We start from the raw sequence: 16,768 nt of genomic DNA, 5'->3' as shown, positions 1-16,768 counted from the left end.
TTTTTTTGGTTTGCTGAGAAAATGCTTATTGTTTATTCAATAATTGTAATGTGGCTGACTTGATTAAATCACTTCAGTGGTGAATAAAAGAATTGTTTTTAACCATACTTGGCTGACTCCTGTGCTTAACTGAGGTGGAGAGAACAAATGAGAGAAGTAGGGGAAGGAAAGGTAACGAATGGAAAAATGCCTCACAGAATGTCCATTAGAACCAGCCAGATTCATAATTGAAAATCAAGCGCCAAATCCTGCTCCCCCATGATACATACATAAAACCTTCATTAAAGAATGTGTAATGCGCAAGTACAAAGGATGGTCAGTCTTCATAAGGCATGAAACTATTAGATAATGGAAAGACGGAATGGTCAGACATACTGCAACAGTGTGGCAAGCACTCCTCTCCACCTAATGATTTCTCTCCACACCCTAAGATACAATATTTATTTTATCCACTACAGAAGCACAAATGGTTGGGTGAATGATCATAAATTTGAACCTCAGACTCCCTAATATTGAGTCCAATGCCCACCCAATTGTACTGTCTGACCTATTGGCACCCATATTCTTCTTCGAGCCGGCGCAGACATAATGGGCTGAATGGCCCCCTTCTGTGCTGTACCTTTTCTATGGTTCTATGGCTCTATATAAAACAGTTCCATAGGTATTATAGTACCATTCTATTTATCTGCACTTGTGCATCTCTGAATATTGTAACATTTACCAACTTTGATAAGTTGCCATCTGGGACATTATTGACTTTTCTTTTACAATTTATAATTTATGGAACATAATAATTTTTACACCATGCAACCTTCTGAGTCATTGTCAAATCCTGAGGGAGGGGAAAGAACAGCTCTCAGTGGAAAATAAATGGAACCCAAACACCTTTTGGTATTGTTTGACTGCAATTGCTTGACTACCACTGCACAAAAAGCATCTGGAATGACACTGTGATGGTAAACTTAAGACTGCATATTTTAGGTTAGCTATTTTTGCGGAGGTAGATTGAAAGCTGTTTGGGAAACATAGTTCACTCAGTGTTAAGTGAGTCACATATTGTGGCAAACCAACATGCACTAAGAAAGAAAATATTGTAAACTGCTGAGTGCACACCCACCTGCATAATTCAAAGAACACTGATATATAATACTGGCATTTAGTTATCCTTAAATAATGACAGACCTTCGGGTTATCAGCATGCCAATTGTGAAACACCTCTGCTACACTTGAGCATCTCTACATTTGTATATTTAACCTCATTCCAAATTTCCAATAGAAACATTTTTTGCTAACTTCAGCTGAAGCTTGCTGTTGTTTCCTTGGGCAATAAATCAAGGTGAAATCAGTAGAAAGGGAAAACAGAATACTCTCCAATTAGCCCCGATACCACTACATCAGTTATGTTCCAAATAAGCAATAATGCTTGCCTTGGGTACTGTTCCAATGATGTAGCTGCAATAATCTAAAGCAAATCTTGCTGTGCTGGGTGATAATTTGTACTTGTTTCTATTCACTATATCTTTTTAAACACACCTCTTAGAGTCAAGCTGCTGAACTGGTGCAATGTGGGATATACCATCTGTGCATTGTTTCATAGATAATAGAATTAGATTGAGGATGCAATTGGTATATTTACATGGAGTCCATTAAGTTAGTTTCTTTATCGATTAGTTTGAATCTATTTGGTATTCAAGTTAATTTATGTCAATTATTTCTGTGTATCTAATATTTTCAATAAAAACAGAAGTAAAAATTAACTTGGCACGTTCTTAAAAAAAAGAACAATCAGCTATTTTATGCCACAAAATCTTTTGATGAGTCTCTGATTTGTTGACACCATATGGAGACAACAGCCATTTTCTGAGTGCTTGGTTTATGAACAGATTTTCAGAGTTTGCTGGAAAATTCCACAATCTTGTTAATAAAATGGAGAATTAACCAATCCTTTACCATCACAGTCCATAATCCAAAGTTGTTCAAACACCAAAATTGCTCAACATGTCAAGCAACATTAAATTAGTTAGATGGTATTGTTGATCAGACTCCACCTGAACCACAGAAGAACTGGATGCTGGCTACAGATCACCACAGAGTGATCCTTCAGAGGACTAACAGGAGCCAGGAATGCCAACATCCCTGAGCCGGAAAGCAAAAAACAGAAAAAGAGAAAGGTGGCTTGATGCACACCAGTGCCGTGCGAAGATTGGATGGGATCCAAACTACTCTGGCAACTTAACCAAATGCCCAGATGCACAATATTATGGAAAGTCACCATGCCAATGTTCCAGCCTACACATTGGTTTCAATAGCTCAATGAAGTAAGCACTTATTTTCCTGCAGCAGACTCTTGCATGGTTTGAAGAGGTGTGGGGTGTTGAAGAGACCATTGCATCTTTGGTAGGTAAACAAGTTTTAATACTTCAGAATTTAAAACAGATTCAAGACCTGGGTTGTATTGTATTCCTAATAAATGGAAAACAAATTTGCTGTTATTTCTTCAGCTGGCTGCAGTTAAGCAAATTCCTATTAAGTATATACTTTTTGACTCCATATTAATTTTTATCAATACCCATTCTATTAATTATTCAATAAAATGATAATTTTCCACTGATTATTGTTTGCAGGCAAGCTCTTGAATCTGTTTTAAATTCTTATAGTAACTTCCCTCTCTACAAACATGATTCATCCTTCAAGATTTAGGATCTGCCCAGACCGCCCCTATTATTGTTGCTATAAAACAATTTAGGTCAGGTCCTCTCACTTGCTCTTGTGGATTCACTGTTTGGACATGTACAAATAATGTCTGTGCATATGCATCAAATATGGTGGTTTGCACAATGTATTCAACTTGAAGGACATTTTTTTGTCAATGTGCAAAGACCTTAGACACAGTCTACAGGTGAATCAATATGGTCAGCTGCTTGAGTAGTTGAACCTACCCAGTTTCTGTATAAAGTATGATTGAGTGTTTGCAAAGCTTGTATGCCTCATTAGAGCACACAAAGCTACAGATGGTTGGATTAGTTGAACTAGTGGAGCAGAAGGACAGATCAGTAACCATGATGAGAAATAAGCTATTCTGGAATTTTCACTGCATGCTGGATTTTGTTTCCATTTTGGAGCTCATTACTCACATGTGTTATGCACTCTTGCTGGATTTCCAAGCTTTTCATGTAACTAAGTTCAACTGTTCCAGAAATGTGAAAGGAGCATCATTCGATTGGCACATTTTCTGTCATTTCATAAAACTGCCTGCAGGAAGATCACACCCAGCCTCAATTTTGATTGGCGGTCATTAAATTCTGCAAAAGAACAGAATTATGAACCATGAACTCTTTTCCACAACAAAGGAGATTATTGTCCATAGTATTTTTAGAGTAACTGATACATTATCTTTTATGTTAGTTTTTCTCAGTAGATTTCCATTTAATAATGAATACTTGCAGCTTTCATTTACCTAAATGGCTTACTGTTACTAATCTATTGCTAATTGTTCAATTTACCACAAACTAGCTGTGGAGTTCATTTGTTGAGCAACTCAGAACAGGCTCTAGGGAACATCGTCAACCAAGGACCATATGCCACCCTATTGGGCCATTTTTAACCCCCAGCAGGTTTCAGGCAGGCAAGGGTGTGACGAATGCAAAGCAGACTTGCAGGCCTAAGTTTAAGACCCAGGGTATTGTAACTCCGGTGTCTTATTTGCAACCTGCTCCTCAGCCACCCCCCTGAAATGGGCTGAAAGCGGTAGCTGGCTCGCAGGGAGGGAAACGGCACCAATGTAAGGCTCAACAGCAAGCAAGTCACGAGGAAGAGAGATTCAGAAGCGTCTCATGGAAGTGAAGTGGGGGGGTGGGGGGCAGCCCGGAGCAGTAGAAGCCAAGATATTCCTTCTGGGGCCTGGAAGAACAATCCTGCTCCTCCTGGGACCCACAAACTCTTTGTCTTTCGTAACAGCTAATGACCTGCCTTCTCCTGGCAGGAAAGCCGCAGTGCCTTCCCCACTCAGGGCTGGGTTAAAGTGCAATCGGGGTTTCATTGACGTAATAGGACACCAATTTTTATTAACTCATGAAGCAGCCCCCTGCTTCCCATGGGCGCCTCAGACAGCTAACTTTTTTTTTATTCGTTCATGGGATGTGGGCGTCGCTGGCGAGGCCGGCATTTATTGCCCATCCCTAATTGCCCTTGAGAAGGTGGTGGTGAGCCGCCTTCTTGAACCGCTGCAGTCTGTGTGGTGAAGGTTCTCCCACAGTGCTGTTAGGAACGGAGTTCCAGGATTTTGACCCAGCGACAATGAAGGAACGGCGATATATTTCCAAGTCGGGATGGTGTGTGACTTGGAGGGGAACGTACAGGTGGTGGTATTCCCATGTGCCTGCTGCTCTTATCCATCTAGGTGGTAGAGGTCGCAGGTTTGGGAGGTTCTGTTGAAGAAACCTTGGCGAGTTGCTGCAGTGCATTCTGTGGATGGCACACACTGCAGTCACAGTGCACTGGTGGTGAAGGGAGTGAATGTTTAGGGTGGGGTGCCAATCAAGCGGGCTGCTTTGTCCTGGATGGTGTCGAGCTTCTTGAGTGTTGTTCGAGCTGTACTCATCCAGGCAAGTGGAGAGTATTCCATCACACTCCTGACTGCTGTGAGTGGGTAAAATAGTGACCAGAGGCATTCTGGTGGGAACTGGGATTTCATTTTAAAGGCCCCTCCCACTGGACAGGATAGATTAAAATCAACCCCAAAGTTGCAAAGCAGCAAAAAGACTTCTTTTTTGTCTGTTAACTCATCTGTTCTCTCTACAGATGCTGACTGACCCGTTGAGTGTTTCCAGCATTGCCTGTTTTTGTTTCAGGTTTCCAGCATCTGCAGATTTTTGTTTTTTGTCAATCCTACTGTGTACTGGACAAGTTTGGTTTCAACTTGTTTTCTATTCTGACCTAATCCATCTAGCAGTTCCACCCTATATATCATATCATCCCAATACTGTTTTCCTCCTCCTTCGATGTATCTCGGACATAATTTCATATAATCAAGTTGATTTTATAAATCACACATCCTTCTACTGTTTAATTTCAATGTAACATACTATAATATGAATTGATGAACAATTCTTCATGTGTTGAAAACTTTTAGTTTTTTCTAAGGTACAATAACAAAACAAAAGTACTGCTGTAGTAGAATTTCAGTACGATACCTTTACAATTTATACTGGAGTACACTAGAATGGCCATGGGTGTTTGGAGCCCAAGCATGTTCCATTCCATAAAGGGTAGTGGAAATCTGGAACACTCTCCCTTAAAAGCTGTTGAGGCTCGGGGTCAATTGAAAATTTCAAAACTGAGATTGATAGATTTTTATTAGATAAGGATATTAAGGGTTACGGAACCAAGGCGGATAGATGGAGTTAAAGTACAGATCAGCCATGATCTAATTGAGTGGCGAAACAGGTTCGAGGGGCTGAATGGCCCCTCTGTGTAATCAGCTTTTGAGTTTTAAAATCAGAAACAAAGAATAATCTATAATTCAAGTATATAAAATGTGTGCATCATCAGATTGTGTTGTTTGTATTGAAAATCATCTCTATATTAACTTCTTAGTCTTCTTAGGTACTGACCTTCTTTGTACTTGTAATGATTTATTTCAACATCCAAACCTTGACAATTCCTACTTCCCATGTGTGAAAATGAAATACACAATTGAAGTGTCCATCAAAGTTTGTAAACAGTAAACTGATCATCCGTTTCGAGTATCCCTGTGTCACGTATTGTTCAGCTGATAAATATTGGTGAGCACAACGCAGTAGAGTATTTAAAAGCTCGATGGTAAATGGTAGGGTAAATGGTGCTCATCCTCCTGCACTTGCTGGCAGCCTAGTTCTACCAGTGGCAGCACTGAACCAGTTAATGTAACAATCACAACAACATCAGTGTTAAACAGCTAATCTTCCAAGGGGTTTAGCTGCTCCGCCATTGACTCAACTCCAGTGCAGCCGATCAGGTTATTTCTACCTGTCATTTTAATTTCTTCCAGTGGAAAATAGTCTTTCTTTGAACATTGTTCAATAAGGCCTGAAGAAATAACAACAGATTTTTTTTTAAATGTTGTTACTAATTTCACTGCCATTTTTGGGGCAGAAAAGAGGGAGTAGCAGAGGACAGAAAAAACCTAGCAGTTTGAGGTTATCTCCTAGTTATCGCCAGTTTTAACATCTAGCTCATCCATCGCTGCCAGAAGAAATATCCCCAAAATAGTGAGAAAGCAACATTAGCCAACTTCATTCATGTTTTCCCTGTTCATAAAGATGAAGTCATAATCCATAACCTAAATGAACTGTTTACTATTTTGAACAAATTCATTTTTTTCCCGAGTTGACAAAAAATGGGAGTGTTTTCCTCGGAACAAATCCAGGATAAACAGGAACTCTGAATTGAGTTGCTATGTTAATCTATGTCATTCGCCCACCCTTTCCTGCCTAATTGACATATTTGGGAAATAAAGGCAAGTCACCTGGCAGCCATTTTGAGTGTGATTTCTCCTTTATGTTAATAATCACTGCAGACTCAATTTACACATAGCAGACCTAAAGAACACCTTCTTTAATAGTTCTAAAGATTGAAAAAAGGAAAATTAAAATTGACAACCTGAACTACTGCTTTGAACAGTCTGCTGCTCCATTGTGGGTACTACAGTCATTAACTGTTACATTGCCAAGTTTTAAAATAAACATCGTAATAACATTTCTGTGGTGTATAAAGATGATCCATGACTCATGCTGGTGGTTTACAATATTTATATGAGAAGCAAACTTAGCTGCCTAACCAATCTGATGTCACAAGCTGGTTGTGTCAGTTGCATGTACTATATCTAGCATTTGTGAGTTTATTAATATCTCTAAATATGTATTTTGGATTATTTTGAAGACTAAATATATAAAATATTACAGGAATATGCTTGTATACCGTGGCAGGCAAGATTGTAAAATGTGGTGTCAATGAGAGGCTGGAGTACGAATGGTTCTTTTCTGCGGTGGAGCGTGGGGACAGAATGATATAGGGTACCGGTTGGTTTGTTGTCTATGTTGCAAAGCGATGTTTTGGGAACAGAGGCTGTTTTTAGTTGGCTGCACAAAAGACAGATTTCCTTTAATTGAAAGTAATATTGATAGCAATGTTACTGTTACAGCAGCTAATTTTACATCCCATAAACAACAAATGAGATGAATGACCAGTTAATCATTTTTGTTGATAGTTTTGGTTTAGGTAAGAATATTAATCAGGACACACCAGACAAATCGTATTAATGGTGTATTGATTGTAATATTGGCCCAGGAATTGCTGGACCATAAGAACATAAGAACATAAGAAACAGGAGCAGGAGTCGGCCAATCGGCCCCTCGAGCCTGCTCCGCCATTCAGTAAGATCATGGCTGATCTGATCCTAACCTCAAATCTAAATTCATGTCCAATTTCCTGCCCGCTCCCCATAACCCCTAATTCCCTTTACTTCTAGGAAACTGTCGATTTCTGTTTTAAATTTATTTAATGATGTAGCTTCCACAGCTTCCTGGGGCAGCAAATTCCACAGACCTACTACCCTCTGAGTGAAGAAGTTTCTCCTCATCTCAGTTTTGAAAGAGCAGCCCCTTATTCTAAGATTATGCCCCCTAGTTCTAGTTTCACCCATCCTTGGGAACATCCTTACCACATCCACCCGATCAAGCCCCTTCACAATCTTATATGTTTCAATAAGTTCGCCTCTCATTCTTCTGAACTCCAATGAGTAGGGTCCCAATCTACTCAACCTCTCCTCATATGTCCGCCCCCTCATCCCCGGGATTAACTGAGTGAACCTTCTTTGTACTGCCTCGAGAGCAAGTATGTCTTTTCTTAAGTATGAACACCAAAACTGTATGCAGTATTCCAGGTGCGGTCTCACCAATACCTTATATAACTGCAGCAATACCTCCCTGTTTTTATATTCTATCTCCCTAGCAATAAAAGCCAACATTCCGTTGGCCTTCTTGATCACCTGCTGCACCTGCATACTATCTTTTTGATTTTCTTGCACTAGGACCCCCAGATCCCTTTGTACTGCAGTACTTTCCAGTTTCTCGCCTTTAAGATAATAAGTTGCTCTCTGATTTTTCCTGCCAAAGTGCATAACCTCACATTTTCCAATATTGTATTGCATCTGCCAAATCTCCGCCCACTCACCCAGCCTGTCTATATCCCACTGTAGGTTTTTTATGTCCTCCTCACTCTCCACTTTCCCTCCCATCTTTGTATCATCTGCAAACTTTGATATGTTACACTCGGTCCCCTCCTCCAAATCGTTAATATAGATTGTAAAGAGTTGGGGATCCAGCACCGACCCCTGCGGAACACCACTGGCTACTGGTTGCCAGTCCGAGAATGAACCATTTATCTCAACTCTCTGCTTCCTGTTAGATAACCAATCCTCCACCCATGCCAGAATATTACCCCAATCCAGTGATTCTTTATCTTGAGCAATAATCTTTTATGTGGCACCTTGTCGACCGGGGCATCTCGTGGCATGCACCGTAAGTTGGATTTTTTAACTCATGCTTCAGATCGTATTATTTTTGCACTGCAAATTGCTGGAAATGTGAGCTGATAACAGTCAACGGGGCATCAGGGACCACATGAATGTCGGGTCCAAAGGTTTATCTCCTTAACCAATAAAATGTAAGAATAAAGAAAGAAACAGAGTGAATGATGGAGAAGGAAATAGGGTGAATTAGAGTCAAATTTAGATACAGAAAGAGAAATAGAGGGAAAGATTGGATTAAAAGAGAGAAAAAAGAGACAGAAAGGAAAAGTAAGAAAAAAAATTTAAATTAAAAAATTTTAAAAACCTCTAGGAACAATTTACTACCTGCAGGAGTGAGACTCCACAGTTTCATTGTTCCCTTTCTGGACCTCCAAGGTTGAGTGGTATGTCAGGACCATAAATCACATCATTAACAAGGCTCTTATGACATGAAAAACCAGCCCTAAATGGCTGCAGTGAGTTTAATTCATATTTATGGTGCAAATCCTGCAATTGCTTGATTCTCACGGGGAGGTTGATGATGAGCTCCCGTTTTTGCGAGGCCAACAGCGGAGAGGCGCGTATCATCAGCAATTCGTGGCGATTCGCAATTCACAGTGTATCGCTTCCTCGCCACAAATTGCTAGGTAGGTTACGCACTAATAACGGCGGGCGCTGTGATCTCACCGTTATTTTTCCAGCAATTTCTGGGCCGTTGTATTTCTATTCAGTGCACCCTGCAATGAGCAGCAAGGACCTGCAGGGGGAGCTTGAGTGTTTGGAGTGGAGCAGCTGGCTCAATGAGCTGTCTTACTTTAACACATTCTGCTCTCTTTATTTCTCTTTAAAGGATCAGCATTTCCACAACGTTATGACAGCTAAAAACAAAACTAGTCAAAGGATTCAACTTGCTTTGCGGCTATCTCTCATCGTCAATTTAAAATTACTATGAAGCTCTGCTAATATTTTCTGGAAATTCCATGGGGATTGTATTGGATAACCCCCAAAACTGGGTGCGGGGGTCGTGGTGCGGGATTAACCTGCGCCCAGTCATTGAGATGCAGGCAGCACGTAACATTTGTCCTGCCTGGTGATTTACCTGATATCTGCGAGCAGCCAGGCCTGGGCTGTGCTGTTGAGTGGCTGCTCACCAGCAGGGGGGGGCGCAATATTGCGAGTCGCTCGCACCTCTTCAAGGCAGCCTGCACCTATTATTTGTAAAATACGGGTCCACACGGAGTCTGAACGGAGATCAGACATCGCACACATAAAACACAGATGCAGGTCCCGTCCCTATGATTACAAACTGTTGACTTAATGTTAAAACATTGAATAAAAGTTACGCACTACTAAATCCCACATCCTCCAATCTGCACACCAGACCTCACCAATCTGCCGATCTGAGTTGGTACCAGGCCTGCGAGAGTGCATGCACCAAGGTTCTCTGCTGATGCACTAGAGGCCTTGGTGCAAGAGGTGGACAGAAGGAGGGACATCCTATATCCACAGGGGGGCAAAAAGCCCTCCAGACATATTCTCAAGAGGCAGTAGGGGATGAAGTCAATGCGAGGTGCAGAGCACCACCAACATGGATGCAGTACAGGAAGAAGTTCAATGCTTTGACATGAGTGGTCAAGGTGAGTGAGGTCAACTGTCAAGTGGCGTCTCCTACCAACTGCACCACTAGCCTCATCCACTGCTCCACACACTACACCTCCCATCACCCACATACCAACAAACTTTTTCAATCAGCACTCAACTCTTCCAATCAGATGCTTCCTCTCACCCTCACACATTACCACTGTTGCAAACCGCACACCCACAACTCACAGGTCACACACACTGGCAGCTATTCAACCATGACAGGCACATCACCCAAACGTCTTGCAGGACACTTACCGGCACACTTGCCGCTTTCTTGCTGGAGAAAGTGGTGCATAATGGAAGGCAGTAAGTGGCAGTGGCTCCATGGAACATGAACCTGCTGTCCTCTCTCAGGATGACAGCATTCCTGTCCCACCCCTGTCACTCTGCCAGTGCCCTTCCTGTTGCCTGTCAGCTAGCCAGCCCATTCCCTGTAGAGTATTGAAACTTTATTATAGGAACATAGGAAGATGGGAACAGCAGTAAGCCATTTAGCCCCTCGAGCCTGTTCCGCCATTCAATGAAATTATGGTTGATCTGTGACCTAACTCCATATACTCGCCTTAGCCCCATATCCCTTAATACCTTTGGTTAACAAAAATCTATTAATCTCAGATTTAAAATTAACAATTGAGCTAGCATCAACTGCCGTTTGTAGAAGAACATTCCAAACTTCTACCACCCTTTGCGTGTAGAAGTGTTTCCTAACTTCACTCCTGCAAGTCCTGGCTCTAATTTTTAGGCTATGTCCCCTAGTCCTAGTATTCAAGTATAGGAGACCTCCAAAAATAGGTACAAATGCATCAGCGGCCAGAAGCAATAATCCAGCAACTAACCTGTAGCTCCTGCACGACCCCTTTAAATAGCGCTGGTGGGGGTGTGTCCTTCATGCTGTTTACGACCTGTTCAGTTGTGCGAGGTCAAGATAATGCATTGGCTGGAGCGTTGAGTTCCAAAATCGCATCTGTCCCTTTAAATCAGTGTTGCACACTGATCTACCGCATATTCTCCCTACTTTACATGCTGCCAGCGTTCGTTATCTGCGTGTGCACAAACGCCTTTACCAAGATGGCGTCCGGCACATGTCGCGCAAGAAGTGTGCGCGTGCATTCCGGACGCCATTTTGGGTCCTCAGGCAGCCGCGTAGCACCTACAAAATGGGCAATACCCATCCCCATGAGTATACAGCAAGCAAACAACTGAAAATGTATCATATTTATTGATCATTACCAACAACTCTGTCTTGAGCTTTGATCTGATCGATTAGTGGTTGCTAAAAATTAACATATTTCATTAAAACTAAATGAGTTAAGCTAGATTGTAATAACTCAATACTGACTATAATACCCCAAAATGTGATTATCATCACTACTAAATAATTTGTTTATCACCCAGCAGAAAACCATTAAGGTGCTCTCTTTCACTGTAGATTCTAGGCTCTTTTTGGATTAAGTAATATTTCTATTTTTCCTCTTTTTCATTCCTACACTTGTCATGCCACATCTCTCCCTAAATGAAAAAAGACAGGTGATCTACTCCTAACCGCTACACTCTAGAGCAGGCTGCCAGGAAGTGACAATGCCCAGGGGTTATCTTGTCCTTACTTTTCATGCACTGCTTGCAAAGAAACACCGGCTCCTATCTTCTGAAGACAAGGCCGAGATCAGGAACTCAGCATTGGTAAATAACTGGCACAAGCCCATTCTGACCATTCCTTTACAATGTACTGGTGCTCCTCTATGTGGCAGCAGCAAAGTCCCAATTTTAGATTTCAAGGTTGTCTGATACTAGAAATTGTCATTGCTTAAGAATTTTAGAATGTCTTAGTGCACAGTCAACTTAAATGATTTCTTGCAGAAGAATGTAACTCTCAGCAGGAACTGTATGAAAGATTTCTCAGTAAAAAATTTTCTACTGCGGATATTTTATCCTGGTTGAAAATATCTTAATACATCCTTTGGAAAGAAGAAGAAAACAAATTGCTTTTCTATTGTGCCTTGGCATATCCTAAAGACACTTCACACCAATTAATTACTTTTATATAGGCAATCACAGTAGCCAATTTTGAACACAATAAGATCCCATAAACACTAAATGAGATGAATGACCAATTAATCATTTTTTGATCGCTTTGGTTAAGATAAGAATGTTGACCGGGAGATCTATGTGCTGTTCTTCAAATAGTGCCATGGGATCTTTAATGTCCACCTGAAACAGCAGACAATGCCTCAGTTTAATGTTCTATCCAAAATATGACGTATGTGACAGTGCATTCCTCCCTCAGTACTGCACTGAAGTGTCAGCCTAGATTATGTGATTAGCTGTTAGAGTGGGAGTGAACCCACAATCTTCTGACTCAGAGGTGAGAGCCTACTAACTAACTCAAACTGACTCGTACCGAGATGCTAGAAATAGGAATGGAAAAAAAAACTGAGCACCTTTCATGGTGTCCTGCCTTCATTATTGTTGTGTAGCTTTTCAAAAGGGAAGTATCATCTACTGAATTGCCCCATAATTCAAAACGATAAATAATAAATATTCTTAAATAAACAGTTCCAATGACATCAGGAATGAATGAGAGGTACTGCCCAAAATCCTACTTTCCCCATTTATAGTAACACTGGTGTAGAACTTGATGATATCACATGGGAAAGGATTCTGCAGAAAATGTCCACTTCCAGGCTGTCTCTAACTAACAGTTCCAAAGCTTAAACAGGGTAACAAGACATAGCTGATAAACACTAGCAAGGGTACAGATATCTCCCGTTGTGGATTTAATATTATAGTGCAATTTATTAGATTATATTTCCCATTAATGTACTAGTAACTATTGCTACCAAATGCTGTTTCTAGCTTGTTTCTTGTCCCAGGACATAATGGCCCAGATTTTGCCATCAAAATAACGGTAAGGCTAATGGCGCTTGCCGTTATTTATACACAAATGGTACAGCGCCTTTAGGCAAGGGGCAGATGTGCAGTTAAACGCCAATATCCAAAAGCTGCTGTCCAAGTTGCGCGGCTCCACCACCAGCTTCGCGAAAACGGCATCTCGCTGTCTGCCTCACCATTGAAATGCATTGAATATTGTGAAGTTGCTGTACTTGCACAGTAGATATGAACTAAACTCACCACAGAAAGTTATGTCTTGTCATTTCAAGTCTAAGTACCCTTTAAATGACATGATAGGTGTTAATTACTACCAATCAACCTGTCAGGAACTGAAAATTAATTATTGCAAGTGTGGAGTCCCATTCTTTCAGATTTTAATTGTTGTTGGAGATTTAAAAAATGAAAAATTTTAAGTTTAATTTTTTTTACTTTTCCTTTCTGTCTCTTTTTTCTCTCTCTCTTAATCCAATCTTTCTTTATTTATCTTCCTGTACCTGATTCGGCATTAAATTCACCTACTCTAATTTACACTTCCTTCTCAGTCCTTGCACTGGTAATTTCACAATCCTTCATTGTGATTGGTTAAGGAGATACTCAGTTGCTTGCCCTGTTCACTCAGGTCCCAGATGCCCTGTGTCCCTCACTGCGCCATTTCTATCTTGCACTTTCAGCAACTTGTCATGCACAAAATTTAAAAACCTAAATGAGCAAGGGAAAATCTAACTAACGGCAGACACCGTTAGATGCTCTGCTACAGGAAAATCTGATGTGGAGATGCCGGTGATGGACTGGGGTGGACAAATGTAAGGAATCTTACAACACCAGGTTATCGTCCAACAATTTTATTTGAAAATCACAAGCTTTCGGAGATTATCTCCTTCGTCAGGTGAGTGAGTGAATGAGAGGTTCTCAAATCGCATATCTTATATTAGGCTGGGACACCATCACACCAATCAAAGGTGTCGTTGGTGTTCAGACAGGTTAGCCATGGAAAACAGTAGGTCCCAGTATACTGAATACACAATGGGTCAAATTATACAGACAAAGAGAGAAAGAGACCCGAAAGGCAGAGAGAGAGAGAGAGAGAATGTCCAGTTGTATTAAAAACAGATAACTTTTTTTTCCTGCTGGTGGGGTAACGTGTAGCGTGACATGAACCCAAGATCCCGGTTGAGGCCGTCCTCATGGGTGCGGAACTTGGCTATCAATTTCTGCTCGACGATTTTGCGTTGTCGTGTGTCTCGAAGGCAGCCTTGGAGAACGCTTACCCGAAGATCGGTGGCTGAATGTCTGTGACTGCTAAAGTGTTCCCCGACTGGGAGGGAACCCTCCTGTCTGGCGATTGTTGCGCAGTGTCCGTTCATCTGTTGTCGCAGTGTCTGCATGGTCTCGCCAATGTACCATGATCCGGGGCATCCTTTCCTGCAACGTATGAGGTAGACAACGTTGGTCGAGTCACAGGAGTATGAACCACGTACCTGGTGGGTGGTGTCCTCTCGTGTGATGGTGGTATCTGTGTCGATGATCTGGCATGTCTTGCAGAGGTTGCCGTGGCAGGGTTGTGTGGTGTCGTGGACACTGTTCTCCTGAAAGCTGGGTAATTTGCTGCGAACGATGGTCTGTTTGAGGTTGGGTGGCTGTTTGAAGGCGAGTAGTGGAGGCGTGGGGATGGCCTTAGCGAGGTGTTCGTCGTCATCGATGACCTGTTGAAGGCTGCGGAGAACATGGCGTAGTTTCTCCGCTCCGGGGAAGTACTGGACGACGAAGGGTACTCTGTTGGTTGCGTCCCGTGTTTGTCTTCTGAGGAGATCTATGCGATTCTTCGCTGTGGCCCGTCGGAACTGCTGATCGACAAGTCGAGCGTCATATCCCGCTCTTACGAGGGCGTCTTTCAGCGTCTGTAGGTGTCCATTGCGTTCCTCCTCGTCTGAGCAGATCCTGTGTATTTGCAGGGCCTGTCCATAGGGGATGGCCTCTTTGACGTGGTTAGGGTGGAAGCTGGAAAAGTGGAGCATCGTGTGGTTGTCCGTGGGCTTGCGGTAGAGTGAGGTGCTGAGGTGCCCGTCTTTGGTGGAGATTTGTGTGTCCAAGAAAGAAACCGATTCTGAGGAGTAGTCCATGGTGAGTTTGATGGTGGGATGGAACTTGTTGATGTTATCGTGTAGTCTTGTCAGTGATTCTTCGCCATGGGTCCATAGGAAGAAAATGTCGTCGATGTATCTGGTGTATAGCGTTGGTTGGAGGTCCTGTGCAGTGAAGAAGTCGTGCTCGAACTTGTGCATGAAAATGTTGGCGTATTGAGGTGCGAATTTGGTCCCCATGGCTGTTCCGTGTGTTTGGGTAAAGAACTGGTGAAGGTGAAGACATTGTGAACCAGGATGAAGCGGATCCTTCCAGATGGACGCGGCAAATGGCTCGATACAACATACGAACAAGACTGCGGAAAGAGGACAGCCCTGCCTGACTCCAAATCTGATTGGAAAGCTCTCTGACTCCCACCCATTGATTAGGACTGCACTACGGATGTCCGCGTAGAGCAGTCGGATCCAATCGCGGATTCCCTCCCAAACCCCATTTTGGAGAGCGCATCCATCATGTACGTGTAGGATATTCTGTCAAAGGCCTTCTCCTGGTCCAGGCTGATGAGGCAAGTGTTCACCCCCCTGTCCTGCACGTAGATGATTGTATCCCTGAGCAGCGCAAGGCTATCAGAGATCTTGCTGTTGGGTACAGTACAGGTCTGGTCCGGGTGGATCACCCTCTCCAGAGTGGATTTGAGCCTGTTGGCGATGGTCTTAGACAGAATCTTGCAGTCGACATTTAGTAAGGATATGGGTCGCTAATTTCTGATTTCTTCCCTCTCCCCCTTCTGCTTGTAGGTGAGGGTGATGATGCCTTTCCTCATGGACTCTGACATGCTTCCTGCCAGAAGCATACCCCCGTACACTTCCAGTGGGTCTATCCAGTCCCACAGAGGCCGAGTACAACTCGACCGGTGAGCCATCGCTTTTGGGAGCTCTACTCTTCTCGAAGGACCGGATGGCCTTTGTCAGCTCATCCAAGGTCAGTGGCCAATCCATGCTCTCCCGCTTACTGTCTTCCAAGATTTCCGTGATAGAGGACAGGAAGGACTGGGAGGCCGTGGTCTAGAGTCTATACTTGTCGTCTCTCAGCTAATTATTTTTTTTCTCTGTTGACTAGAAATGTTCCACTGTTGAGCCTGTGCCTCTCTTTATCATAACCCTTTACGTTAGACTGTTAGGAGGTAACACTCCCCAGATGCTCCTGGTTTCTCTTAAGTCCGTTACTCTATCTGACCCTAGTACAGTCTGATCAAGGAATTCAGTGATATTACAGGAACAACAGAAGTAAGGAGGACCTGCTGGAACGTGTCAAGTACTTCGTACAGACTGGACAATGAGTGCAATTTGGACAATACATCTGAACTGTTCTCAACTATTTATGCCTTGAGTCTTTATTCACTGCACCAACACTCCCCCTCCCAGCTTGCTTCTAGTTTCTCTTCACTGTGGCTATTCTCTGAAATCTTTTCCCCATTATCTGTAAATATGCTGCAATATGGAGCCCACTGATCTTGGAATCCAGGCTCCCAAAGCAACTTGGAAGTTATTAAAATATTTTCGATGAATGGCACTGAATACTGGAGCACTCTTGCTTAGTGCCCCA

Source organism: Heptranchias perlo, chromosome 5, assembly GCF_035084215.1.
Source record: "Heptranchias perlo isolate sHepPer1 chromosome 5, sHepPer1.hap1, whole genome shotgun sequence".
NCBI classification, from domain to species: domain Eukaryota; kingdom Metazoa; phylum Chordata; class Chondrichthyes; order Hexanchiformes; family Hexanchidae; genus Heptranchias; species Heptranchias perlo.
Note: the sequence above shows the minus strand (reverse complement) of the source record.